The 13,870-nt window shown below is 34.6% G+C and overlaps 2 protein-coding genes across 3 annotated transcripts in view; one reads left to right on the forward strand and one right to left on the reverse strand.

Moving 5' to 3' along the window:
- The window catches only part of ZDHHC15 (zinc finger DHHC-type palmitoyltransferase 15), a 188,212-nt gene extending 178,797 nt beyond the window's left edge, over positions 1-9,415 (forward strand). Inside the window, exons 12-13 of one of the 2 annotated variants that reach the window (XR_002077150.2) lie at positions 3,079-3,197; positions 5,256-9,415. The gene's annotated coding sequence lies outside the window, so the exon portion shown is untranslated. The remainder of the gene's footprint in view (positions 1-3,078; positions 3,198-5,255) is intronic. The other variant, XM_019439238.2, reaches the window with a different exon arrangement.
- UPRT (uracil phosphoribosyltransferase homolog) overlaps positions 1-13,870 on the reverse strand; it is a 210,015-nt gene that overhangs the window by 91,276 nt on the left and 104,869 nt on the right. The window lies entirely within an intron of this gene.

Consider the following 13,870-nt stretch of genomic DNA (forward strand, 5'->3'; position numbering starts at 1 on the left):
TAAAAACAAAGAGAAATGAAAGCATATGTCCACACAAAAATTTCTACATGAATGTTCACAGCAGCTATTCATAATGGCCAAAAAGTGAAAACAACCCTAGTGTCTATCTGCTGATAAATAGGTAATAAAATGTGATATATCCATGCAATGGAATACTATTTGGCAACCAAAAGAATAGATGCTACAACATGGATGAACCTTTAAAACATTATAAAATGACATTTTAAATTTTAATTTAAAACTTTTCAGTATTAAAATGTATCTATGTATGTAGAAAAACACTGAAAGAAAATATAACATAAGTAAAAATTAAAATTTTAGATTGTTACTCCCTTCTCTATCTAGCTTTGACTGGATAGAGCTTCAACTTTTCTGTTGCCAATATATTTTTTGAAGTATATTTAAAGTACAGTATTATACAGTTTCAGGTGTATGATACAATTGTATATATTACTCAGTGTTCATTAAGATAATTTGTGCTCATTAAGACAACCTTCCCTCTGGCAACCACTTATTTGTTCTTTGTATTTAAGAGTCTGGGTTTTTTTGTTCATCTTCTTTGTTCATTTTGTTGTTTCTTAAATTCCACATATGGTGAAATCATATGGTATTTGTCTTTCTTGTCTGACTTATTTCACTTAGCATTATACCCTCTAGGCCCAACCAAGTTGTTGCAAATGGTATTTCTTGCCAATATTCTTATCTCCCTATCTCCATTGCCTCAGCCAGAAAAAAAAATCCAGATTCAATCTGTCTGCCTTCTCAATTCCTATAGTCAGGCTGCTGAGAACTACTACAAAAATAACAAAACTGATTATAAATATTGATTGCAACTTATTACAAATAACACAACTGAGATTATTTGTGGTCTCCAGCCTAAGCTTGCTTGAAAAATCATCACTACTTACCTACTTACCAGTAGTTCTTTCCTTTAGTAACCACAACTTCATTCAGTCTCTCTTATCACTGCTATCCCGTATCATAATGAAAGTCCTAACACATGCAATAAGGCTAGACAAAGATATAAGGCCACTCTGGAAACGAAAAATAAAACTATCCTGATTTGCACATGACATGATTGTCTACATAGATAATTCAAAGAATCTACAAAAACTCTGAGAACTAAATAAGTGAGTTTAGCAAGTTTACAACACACAAGATCAACACAAACACCTGTTGTGTTTCTATATACTAGCAATGCACAATTGGGAAACCAAAATTAAAAACACAATACCACCTACAATAACTCCAAATCTTAAAGAGCTAGATGTAAATCTAACAAATAATATACAAGATCCGTATGCTGAAACCTACAAAATACTGATGAAAAAGACCAAAGAAGTCCTAAATAAATGAAGAGACATACTATGCTCATGGGTCAGAATACTCAGTATAGTTAAGATTTCAGTGGTCCCCAAATTTGTAGACAGGTTTAATGCAATCCCAATTAAAAATGTAGAAGAATTTTTGTAAATATAGACAAGCTGATTCTAAAATTTACATGGAAAAGTAAGGGAACTACTATAGCCAAAAATTTTCTGAAAAATAAAATCAAAGTCAGAAGACAAAATTTGTCCAATTTTAAGATATACTATAATTCTACAGTAGTCAAGATGATGTGGTATTGGCAAAAGGATAGACCCATAAACCAATGGAACAAAATAAAAAGTAAAATTCTGAGATAGACCCACATAAAGGTGATCTATTGGTTTTTACACAAATATGTAACCATAATTCACTGGAGAAAATACAGTTTTTCAATAAATGGTGCTAGAACATCTGGACATCACTACGACATGTATGCTTCACAATATATAAAAAATTAACTCAAAAATAGATCCTATACCTAATGTCAGATGTAAGACTATAAAACTCTTAGAACATAGGAGAAAATCTTTGTCACTTTGAGTTAGGCAAAGTTCTTATATATGACATCAAAAGTAAAACACATAAAATAAAAATGTACAAATTATACTTGAACAAAATGTTAAATGTTTTCTCAAAAGAACACTGTTAAGAGAATAAAAAGATAAGCCACTGGCTGGGAGAAAGTATTTGCAAAACATGCATCTGATAAAGGACTTATATCCAGAATATCTAAAGTGCTCTACCAGCTCAAAGATAAAAAAAACAACCACAATAAAAATGGGCAAAAGGTTTGAATGGATGCTTCACCAAAAAAGTGGAAATGAGTACAAGAAAAGATGCTCAATATCACTAGCCATGAGGAAAATGCAAATTAAAATTATGACGAGATTCCTTTACACTCATTCTGGAATAGGTAAAACAATTTTTTTAATGGTGATAATTCTAAGTATTGACAAGAATGCAGAACAATTGGAATTCTCATACATTTCTGGTGGGAATGCACAATAGCTCAGGCACTCTGGAAAACAGTTTGGCAGTTTGTTATAAAGTTTCTTATAAATTTAAATATACTTTTACCATATGACCCAGTAATCCCACTCTTGAATATTTCCTCTAGAATAACGAAACCTGTGTTCACTCAAAATTTGTATATGAATATAACAGCTGTATTCTATCTGAGATGGTGGTTACAAGATTCTACACATGTATAAAAGCTCACAGTACACCAAACAAAAGTTCATTTTACTTTATTTAAATTTAAAAATTAAAAAATAAAGCAAAAAAAAACAAATTTCTGTTATGCTTCTCTCAAACTTCCTGTACCTTCTTTCCTTTCCCACTACCACCAAAGGTCTGCTTCTTAAAATAATATCTTCCCAAACTTTGTTATTTTTTTTTCCTGACCATCACATTAATCTACTCATTCCTTAGGAAATCTATCCATTCTCTCGCTAAAGAGTGTGTGTATATTATATATATCTATAGATAGATAGATAGTGTCTCCCACACAAGATTGTAAGCTGCTTGAGGGCAAGGACTATGTGTTGTTCACATTTTAGTGCCAGTCCTTAAGACAGTGCCTGGCACATAGTGTTGTGAAAATCAAGGTTAAAAAATATCTATATATCTATAGATATATAAAGATATATGCATATATACACACTGTATGTACACACTCACAAACACATAATTACTATGTTTCTCACCCAGGATTCTTTCCTGAACTCCAGACCTGAGTAACCAAGTGCTTTTCAACTTAACCCACCCAAAAACCTATTTCCTGTTTTGTTCCCACTCCATCTCCTACCCACATCCAATTAATCACCAAGGTATGTTGACTGTGTTTCCTAAATATTTCTGGAAGCTGTGCATTTTCCTCTATCCTGATTACCATGACCCCAGATCATGTGTCACCTGTGTTGCTGCAGTAGCCTCTTAATTGGTTTCCCCACCTCCAGTCTTGCCCCTCATCCAATCCATTCTCCATATTGCAACTGGAATGATGTAAAAACTTTGTGTAATAACTCTTTCATTGGCCTCAGCACAGTGTGAACTCCTTAACACAGTTTACAAACCCTTCCATGATCTGGCCACTGTTCATCTCTCAAGGTTCCTTCCATGATTTTCAACTCCAAAGTTTCCTTTCCACTAGTTTTATCCCCACACCCTATGCTTGAACCACACTCTACTACTTTCAATCCCTCAAACACACACCTGCTGTTTTCCATTATTGGAATGCTTTCTCAGCAGCCTCCCCCCTCCCCCACTCCAGTCTCCATCATCTGGCTATATAATATTTGTTTTTCAGGTTTCAGCTTCCACACCATTTACTCAGGGTATGTCACTGACCTACATAGCTAAGTTCTATGTCCCTTCTGGATGCTACCACAATAACATTATGAGAACACTTTTATTCTGTGTTGTAATAATCTACTTACTTGTCTGTCTTCCACACTAGATTGTAAGCTCCTTGAGGGCAAGGACTATGTCTTGTTCACATTTTAGTGCCAGTCCCTAAAACAGTGCCTGACACATATTAAGTATTCAATAAATATCTGTAGAATGAATGATAAGGAGGGAGAATGAAAAACAGGCTCTGAGATTATAGGTCCTTGTTTTTCTTTATTTTCTATATCTTCCAATTATTCTATGATGAATATGAATTGCTTTTATATTAAAAACGCATTAGAATTAATTTTATGGGTGCCTGGGTAGCTTAGTCAGTTAAGCTTCCAACTTCGGCTTAGGTCAGGATGTCACGGTTCGTGAGTTCCAGCCCCGCCTGGGGCTCTGTGTTGACAGCTTGGAGCCTGGAGCCTGCTTCAGGTTCTGTGTTCCCTTCTCTCTCTGCTCCTCCCCCGAAAACACTCTGTCTCTCAAAAATAAACATTAAAAAAAGTTTATTAAACATATTTACAACAAAAAGAGAAAAAACTATGAAGAAAATTAAAATCACCTATAATTCCACCACCTAAAGATGTCATGTTAACATTTTGTTGTATCCCTTGCAATATTTTCTACGAATGAATTTTTTAAACATTGAGATCATACTGTCAGTTTTGAATTCTTCGTTTTTCATTAATGTCAAAAGTAACTTCCCATTATATCAAGTTATTTATTTAATCAATTTTATGCTTTCCAACATTAAGATTTTATCTAATTTTTCACTATTATGAATAAGGCCATCAATATTTCATTGAACGTTAATCTTTTTTCTCATTTATAATCATTTTCTTAGTCTGGAATCTTAGAAGCAAAACTACTGGTATGAACATAATTTTAAAACTCTTAAAATATATGGCTTGTTTTCCAGAAATCTTATACTAATAATAGCTACTTCAGGAACCTTATACTAATAATAGCTACTTCAGTGCCTACTATATGCCAGACTTTGTTAGGTGGATTTTATTGTGTTGATTTTACAGATGAAGAAACTAAGGTCCATTTATGTTATTTGTCCAGAGTCACAGAGATAACGAGTTTCAAAGCTAGAATTCAGATTCAGAATTGTCCACTTTCAAAGCTTATTTTCATGTGAATTTCAAAAATAAACATTTTTGTGTTATCAGTTATATATTTACTTGAGAAAATGTGGAAAATACAAGTAGAAAGTAATGAAAATAAAAATAAATTACCCATGAACCCACCACTTTGAACAATCTAGTGTATTTTCTCAGTCTTTTGTTCCAGGTACAACTTTTGGGTTAAAAATAATTATAACATTATTATATGATTTTTCATCCTGCTCTTTTCACTTAACATTTTTCAGTGCTGACCCATATGCTTCATAAACATAATTTTAATGATTGCATATTCTCAGTGGATGTTACCATGTAGATATTTACAGTTGTTCAGCTCACCTGTGAATTTCTTTTTTTCATTCCCAGGACCCTCCATCTCCCATGAGGCTTACAGAATTCAATGTTGGGAACCATTTTAATCTTCAAAATAAGTCACCATTGTGGATTGAAAGCTTCACAATTTAAAAGCATTCCATCAAATATTTGCTGTGCAGATAGATGTTTCAGAACTTTACAAGCTATTTAATTTACTAACTGAACCCATTGATCTGGTAGCAATTAATTCAAGACAGTCTTCCTCTCTTTCTTCATTTCCCCTCCCCAATCTGTAAAAACCTGAATGTAACATATATACCTTCCCAGAGACTCTTGTTATTTCTCTTGTCGGGTAAAGAGGAATTCAAAAGACTTCCATGGAGTCTTTCACTCCCCTGGAAAGACTGTTAATTATCTTTATAGGGTCTTTGTGGTATTGAGGGGAATCAGATATGTTTGCTGCTTGTGTGCCTGTGCATTTATAAGCATGCATATGTGCAGCATATTTACACAAAATTCTGCTGTGTGTTATGAAAATCAAGGTTAAAAAATCCAAGGTTTTTATTCAACTCTGTGTTTTTCCCTAAATAGCAATTTAAATATTTGCTGGGCTGTGAAAACCATCCCTATATCAGGCATGTAAAATTCAAGAGGCAGATTCAACACCCCATAATCAAGGTCCTCAATTGGGAATTGAACAATGCAAAGCCTGTTCTCTGTCATAAATGTGTAATGTTCCTGAAAGCACCACAACTAATAGAGAAGATCAGATCTCCACTTTATTAAATAAACATAAGTGTTTTAAGGACTTTTAATGTCAGGCTTTGGTAAAATTCTCCAGTTACTTTTATTATTTTCTCTGATACCTAGCTTTTTTTGCCTATATTAATTGTTCTTATGATGAAAGAAAAACCATAACCCTAAGTTATGGACCATAGGTTTTGTTAGGGGCTTAAAGATAATTTTCAGGTTTAATTACAAAACTGTTCATAAGGTAAAGCTTCAAAGTTGAAATTAGCCTAAGGATTAGCACTAAAGATCTTTGTTTTCACAGCAGGGGTTAGTGTACAGACAATGATAACCCGTAGTAATATGCCAATACTTTCTTTTTCTTTTTTTTCCTTGTTGTAGCTTCAGTGGTAGCTCAGCCATTAAGATAGTTTACATTCATTTTCCCATTTATTTATAATCAACCTTTCTTTTAGTCCTAGTGCCCAAATCAATGAGTATGAACACCAATGCTGCTTCTTTATAATAATTCCTAAGAACATTGATGGTTTTCATTTCTCAGCCTGTGTTCTTGTGCCCAGCTGCTGACAACAGAAGTCCCAACTCTTGCAGAGATTAGTGGGAATTAGAGGCATCTTACAGATACCAAGGAGTTAAGCTCCTATAAGGACATTAGGTTTACTAAATTATGCCCCCTAAAACCTTTTTGAGTAAAAGAAAATTTGCCTACTACAAACTATTTGGTGTTCAAACTCCAGTGGAGGTGAGAAGGTGAGCAATTCAGCTACTTAAACAAAAAACTTGTTCATTTAGATCCTCTAGGTAATTTTGGTCGAAGTAAGACTTTTAGCATAAATTAAATGGATTGTGGCCAGCATTTCATTTGAAAGAATACTATATGTGACAAAATCTATTAGGGCCAGGGAATGTTTCTCAAACTCAGATGCTAAGAAGCAACCTAGAAGACTATACACACTAGGTTTCACAATGACCTCATGTATGGGAAGCTTTTTCCCCCTTTCTTTCTTCCTCCAAAACACTCTCTTGTTTAGGTTTTTCTTGAAAGTTTATTTGGCCATTCACATGGTCTTATGATGGACAAACCTTGCCTTTTATTGATATAGTAATGCACCTTTCCCTAAAGATAGGCCATTATTTACTCCACAGTCAGTGGGCTTCGAAGAGGTCTCTCTCTTTCCCATCATCTTCTGCTAAGGTTTAGGCAGGGTAGCTTCTCACTATGATTCAAAGTCAGGAAAGAATCGACCATTTCTTTGATGCATAGAGTGTATCAGAGTTTGGCACTGATAGAAATCAGGTCATAAAAGATAGTATCAAGAAATTATAGGGAAATACTGGAAGAGTAAAGCTCAGGAGAGCTATAATGCAAAGCTGACTTAAACCATCTTCAAAGGGCCAAATAAATCAGAGTTTTAAGTAGGGGGGCTTGGAAAACTAAACCCTATTCCTATCTCAGCACCTTTATTCCACTAGCTTATAGACTCTAATAATACCCCTATCCATAGATCATTGAGTATTGCCTACTGTACATAGGCACTCCCCCCTCATTGATTGACTATTGATTGACAGAGAGATTAACCTAATAATTAGTATATCTTGTTCTGGCTCTGTTGCTTGTTTTCCTTGAGGTCCTGTCAAATAACCTCTGTGGGATCTCATTCCCCAATTTTTTGGTACCCATATTCCACATTTGCAAAATTAAGATACTCATTATTAGGATCCTAAAACTGCTAAAGGTGCTATGTAACTCCCTAGTGCTCTTATATAAGTCTTTCATTGAAGGACTGGGATGAAAACTTGAACCATAACTAACCTAACCAGTGTGCTCCATTCTTTCTTCCATGCTCTCATTGCTGACTTGTTCTTGCAGAGTTTAGAATACTTTATTAAAGTTCTTCAATTCATTCTAACAATGTCCTTGGAATAGAAATTATTTTACCCATGGCACATCTAGGAAAATTAAGGCCAAAAAAAAATGAAGTGGCCTCCAAAAGCACAGAGCTGTCTGGGACAGAACTCAGTTATCATGTCCAGTGCATGTTAGACTGACTTAGCTTCCCAGTATTGGAATTACCATGGGACAGCTTAGAACACTGAGATAAATTAGGGCAGGATCACATTTCAGAAAATTTCCACTTTGTCCAACATCTAAAAGTATGCAATTAAATAACTCTTATTTTCTATGTGATATAAATGTTATATATGTCTCTTTCCCACATTGGTCCCATGTAACTCACATATTTCACACTATGTGACATCAGCCAATGCCATTATCTCCTCTGGCACCCATAGAGCCCAATCTCAGAGCTGTCTTTGCCAGAGAAAAGAATGTGCTTCCCCATGTTTATGCCAAATTGCACAAAGTGTAGACATTGAGGTTAATGGAGAATTAAGCACAATCCTAAGCAGGTATGTTTTAAGAATATTGAATGTACATTATTGTGACATGCACCTGAAATGTAACATGGCCTAAATTCATAGGAATGTAACAGTCATGCAAAGCTTATCCCTTTTACTTCTCATCACACATATATATCTACTACATACATGTGTGCACACATATACGCACACTACATACTTCCCTCAAAGTAGGCTGCTTGGTCAGCAGGTGCAAATACTTTAAAGGAATGATTCTTTGTCCTCTCCTTTTAGAAAAAAGTCCAACAGCCACTTCAAGTGAAGAACACTCCATTTATACATTCTAAAACTTCTACTTCCAGAGTCGCTATGATATTCAGTTGGTGCAAAAGACAAGATTGTTAAACCCTTTCACAAGTCCTTCATTCTTAGAAAATTTATGAGTTCCATGTAATCAGTAGGAAATGGTTTATGAGGCATGGTACATCTGCATTTCTTTAACCTTTGCTGTAATGTACCATATTAAGTTGTAGTCTTTTGCATGCAGGTGTTATGTAATATAATAATGAATGGGTGACTCCTAAGAGCATGCAACGAACAACTATTTGCTTCCCCAAAAGGGCTAGGACCGTGTCCTGAAGTGTTTAAAACTATTACATTTGTTCTTTGTAGCACAGTGGTATGTGGCCATCAGCAGAATGAGTTAAGATGGACAATGAGTGCAATATATCAGGAAACACATTTTTTGTACGGAATGACAGTAAAGCCAAAAAAAAAAAAAAAACAAAAAACAAAAAAACAAGGTAAGATGTATTCAAGGAATAATTGCTGTCACCCTGCTGGATAAATCAGCAAAGAGACACAGCATGAAAGCTGGTACTTAGTCTTGGTAATATATGAAATATATTGGAGAGCCAGAAAAAGAAAGGCACTGGGGCTCTAGCAGTTAAGCTCAACTTGCCAATTTGCTACAAATCCTTTTTTTCCACTAATCTGCTCAAAGTTATTGTATACAGTATTCTCTAAATCACGTGTCTTGCTACAGAAATATCCACAAATACTTTTATCTTCCTATGTCCTTTATTAAAAGCATATGCATAAAATTGTTGTTTCTTTTGTATATTATAGTTTTGTTAAACAACGTTGGCAAAGCTTAAAATTCCAGACCACTTTGATGGAAGTTTCTATACTCTGATTTCACGGGGCTGTAGTAGAGTTTATTCACTCCCAGGTTGATTGGTATGTGTGTTATATAGACTCTTCTGTAACATATCTACTGAAGAGCCCCCAACCCTGTGCTCAGTATTTCTTATGCACCTACATGGATGTGAGTTGGGAAATTACCAGCAATGGTTTTTAGGTAGAAAGCTGACTAGTCTAATGGCACTTCATCATGTTTGGTCTCTGCTCAGCCTCACATCTTTTGTCTTTCCCTCTGTTGTCATGATAAGTAAAAAGAAAAAGAACTTTTCTTATGTGACTAAGGATGATATGAATTCTGGTTTATTTTTTCTTGCACTGAAAATTATGTTTATTATTCTCCAGATGCATGTCACCTGAAAAAAAGAATACAATGATCCTGAGAAAAGAACACAGTGGCACACTTGCTCCTAAATTATACATTACCCTCAGAGAAATATTTCAAGATACCCTCATTAAGTAAGCCCGAAATAAAGTTTCCCTCAATAGGTGCACCATTTACACAAAAAGACCTTTTCAGACAGAATGAAGAAAAGCCTCTCAGCCTAAAAGAAGGTATAAATCATTGGAAATGCAAAGCGTTTAATGTTGAAGTTTAGAAGAGTTGTTGCTGACCTCAACTAAATAATAATGGAGAACTTGAATTGGGAGAAGCCCAGCCCATAGAGGTCAGGCTTAACATAAAACCAGAAAAAGTCTTTTATTACAGTTAACTTATAAAAGTACATAATTTATCTTAGGTAAAAACCTCAAACATCTCACCTGAAAATCCCATTTCATTTATTCCAATATACCAGCTACAAACAGCTTGAATTTGCATCACAGTGTAAAAAAACTCAAATACTACAAAGAAAATACAATTAATTTCTTTCTAGGTTAAAAAAAAGCATAAAAGAGGAGACCTTTATACAAGTATCTTATTTGAATAAAGGTTACTAAGAAAATTAAAGGCATATATTTTCAAAAGGAAATTTTATAGGTATAAAGATATGCAATAATAGTTTATACAGTAATGTGTAAATATATTTATACACACTTTCTTAATGTTAGAAGTTTTCTTTTTTAATTTTTAAATTCTGGTTAGTTAACATACAGTGCAATATTGATTTCAGGAGTAGAATTCACTGATTGATCACTTATATACAGCACCCAGTGCTCATCATAACAAGTGCCCTTCTTAATACCCATAAGCCATCTAGCCCATCCCCCACCCGCCTCCATCCATCAACCCCCAGTTTGTTCTCTCTCATTAAGAATCTGTTATAGTTTGTTTCCCATTCTCTCTTTTTTTTACCCCTTCCCATATGTTCATCTGATAAACAAAATTTTCAAATTTTCTCACCATATGCAGGAACATTAAAAACTAGTCAATTTTGGGGCGCCTGGGTGGCGCAGTCGGTTAAGCGTCCGACTTCAGCCAGGTCACGATCTCGCGGTCCGTGAGTTCGAGCCCCGCGTCAGGCTCTGGGCTGATGGCTCGGAGCCTGGAGCCTGTTTCCGATTCTGTGTCTCCCTCTCTCTCTGCCCCTCCCCCGTTCATGCTCTGTCTCTCTCTGTCCCAAAAATAAAATAAAAAAAAAAAATGTTGAAAAAAAAAAACTAGTCAATTTCACCTTGAGTGTTTCAATGTTTAGACTTCCAACTTTATGGGGTGGAGAATTTATGATAGTAAAAATCACAATTTAAGCAGTTTTTTTTTTAAGTATGTTTATGGCTTGGAAAGAAGCTTTAACTGAAATATTTAAATCAATTTTGCAAATTAGGATAGTATCAGACCCAGATCTTGATAATATTGGCATATTCTAAAATAAATCTGACTGTGGCATAGAAGAATTTCAATAAAAATAAAATGCAATCCACTGTACAGGGGAAGCAAAAGTTTTACCATTGGAACTTTAAAGAATGTAGGTAACAGTCAAAAATTGTCATTATCTTACCAATTCACTGTCATGCCATACATAAATTACCCTGGACAATTAGAAAGCACTTATTGAAGTAATGTGGTTCAGAGAAATGCAACACAAATACAAATCCTAAGTTGCCTCTTAATCAAGAGTGATTAAGAATGGCAAAGCTACTGGATGCTGAGAGTTGAGGTTCTGTGAGATGTAAAAACTCAAAGGGGAATAGTAGGAAAAATAGGTGAAGATGAGATAGGAAACATTAATATTTAACCCTTTTCCACTTGATTATCACTGCCCCCAAACTCTGAAGCCTTCTATTTTCTACCTACACATTTTCAATTTATTAAAATTGTAATTTAGTTGAGTGTAAAATTAATTTACCTCTTCTATGTTTATCATATTAGCTGACTGTCCCAGAGACAACTTCAGATTTGCATTTATATCACTGCCTGTGTATGATTATCTTAACAGAACCACCTGGAACATCTACTTCTAAACACTATTTTTAAATGTATTCATATGTCAGGAACTTATTGAGTCTCCTACTTTTTATTCACCTGAAAGTTTTGGACAATCTCAAAACAGCCAAATTCATCAAAAACAACTTTGCCTCCATATGACTTGTTTTCAAAGAATGTGGATGATACAATCCTAGTTGAAAAATAAAACAATATATTTTTATGAAGTCTTTCTATTTTACCCAATCTACCTTTTAAAACTGCCTCTTCATGATAATTCTCACTGCCATGAGATTAACATCTTTGTCTTATAAATTATTTTTGAGTATAGTTGACACACAATGTTATATTAATTTGAGGTGTTCAATATAGTGATTTGACTTCTCTATACATTATGCTATGTTCACAAGTGTAGCTACCATCTGTTACCATACAACCCTATTACAATATCACTGACTATATTTTCTATGTTGTGACTTTTATGCCCATGACTTATTCATTCCATAACTAGAAGACTGTATCTCCCTCTCCCCTTCACCAATTTCGTGTACCCCCATCTCACTTAATTCTGGCAACCATCAGTTTGTTCTCTGTAGGTCTGATTTTGCTTTTTGTCTGTTTCTCATTCGGTTTTTTTACATTCCACATATGAGTGAAATCTTGTGGTATTTGTCTTTTTCAGTCTGAATTATTTCGTTTAGCAAAATAACATCTATGTCCATCCATGTTGTCACAAAGGACAAAAATCCTTTTTTATGGTTAATATTCTATAATATATATCACATCTCCCTTATCCATTCATCTATCAATGGAAATTTAGGTTGCTTTCATATCCTGGCTATTGAAAATGCTCCTGCAATAAACAAGAATGGATATATATTTCCAAGTTAGTGTTTTAATTTTCTTTGGGTAAAAACCAACTAGGAAATTATTGGATCAACATATTTCTATTTTTATTTTTTTGAGGAACCTCCATACTGTTTTCAACAGTGGCTGTAGCAATTTATATTTCCACTAATAGTGCATGAAGGTTCCTTATCCTCCACATTATTGCCAACATTCATTACTTCTTGTGTTTTTGATTTTAGCCATTCTGATAGGTGTGAGGTAATATCTCATTGTGGTTTTGATTTACATTTCCTTAATGATTAGTAATGATGAGAATCTTTTCATGTGTCTGTTGGCCATTTGTATGTCTGCTTTGGAAGAATGTGTATTCAGATTCTCATCCCATTTTTCAATTGGATTGTTTGTTGAGTTGTATATATATATATATATATATATATATATATATATATATATGACATTCATCTCTTATCAGATTTATAGATGTCTTCTCCCATTCAGGAAGTTGCCTTTTTGTTTTGTTGGTGGTTTCCTTAACAAAACCTTTTTTAAAATGTTTATTAGGGCACCTGGTTGGCTCAGTTGGTTAAGCATCCAACTTCAGCTCAGGTCATGATCTCCCGGTCCGTGCATTCCAGCCCCATGTCAGGCTCTGTGCTGACAGATCAGAGCCTGGAACCTGCTTCAGATTCTGTGTCTCCCTCTCTCTCTTCCCCTCCCCCACTCACACTCTGTCTCTCTTGCTCTCAAAAATAAACATAATTTTTTTAATTAAAACATGTTTATTTGGATAGAGAGAGAGCATAGAGAGTGAGGGAGAGAGAAAGAGAGAGAAAGAGAATTCCAAGCAGGCTCTGCACTGTCAACACAGAGCCTGACATGGGGCTTGACCTCATAAATCATGAGATCATGACCTGAGCTGAAATAAAGAGTTGGACACTTAACCAACTAAGCCACCCAGGCACTCCTGTTCAAAAACTTTTTATTTTGATGTAGTTTTAAAAGTTTAGATTTGGTTTTATATACCTCGTCTTAGGAAACATATCTAGAAAAATGATGCTACAGGCCATGTCAGAGAAATTACTGCCTGTGTTCTCTTTTATGCATTTTATGGTATCAGGTCTCACACTGAGGTCTTTAATCCACTTGG

The sequence above is a fragment of the Panthera pardus genome, unplaced genomic scaffold (assembly GCF_024362965.1).
Source record: "Panthera pardus isolate Hobbes unplaced genomic scaffold, ASM2436296v1 HiC_scaffold_27, whole genome shotgun sequence".
Taxonomy (NCBI): Eukaryota; Metazoa; Chordata; class Mammalia; order Carnivora; family Felidae; genus Panthera; species Panthera pardus.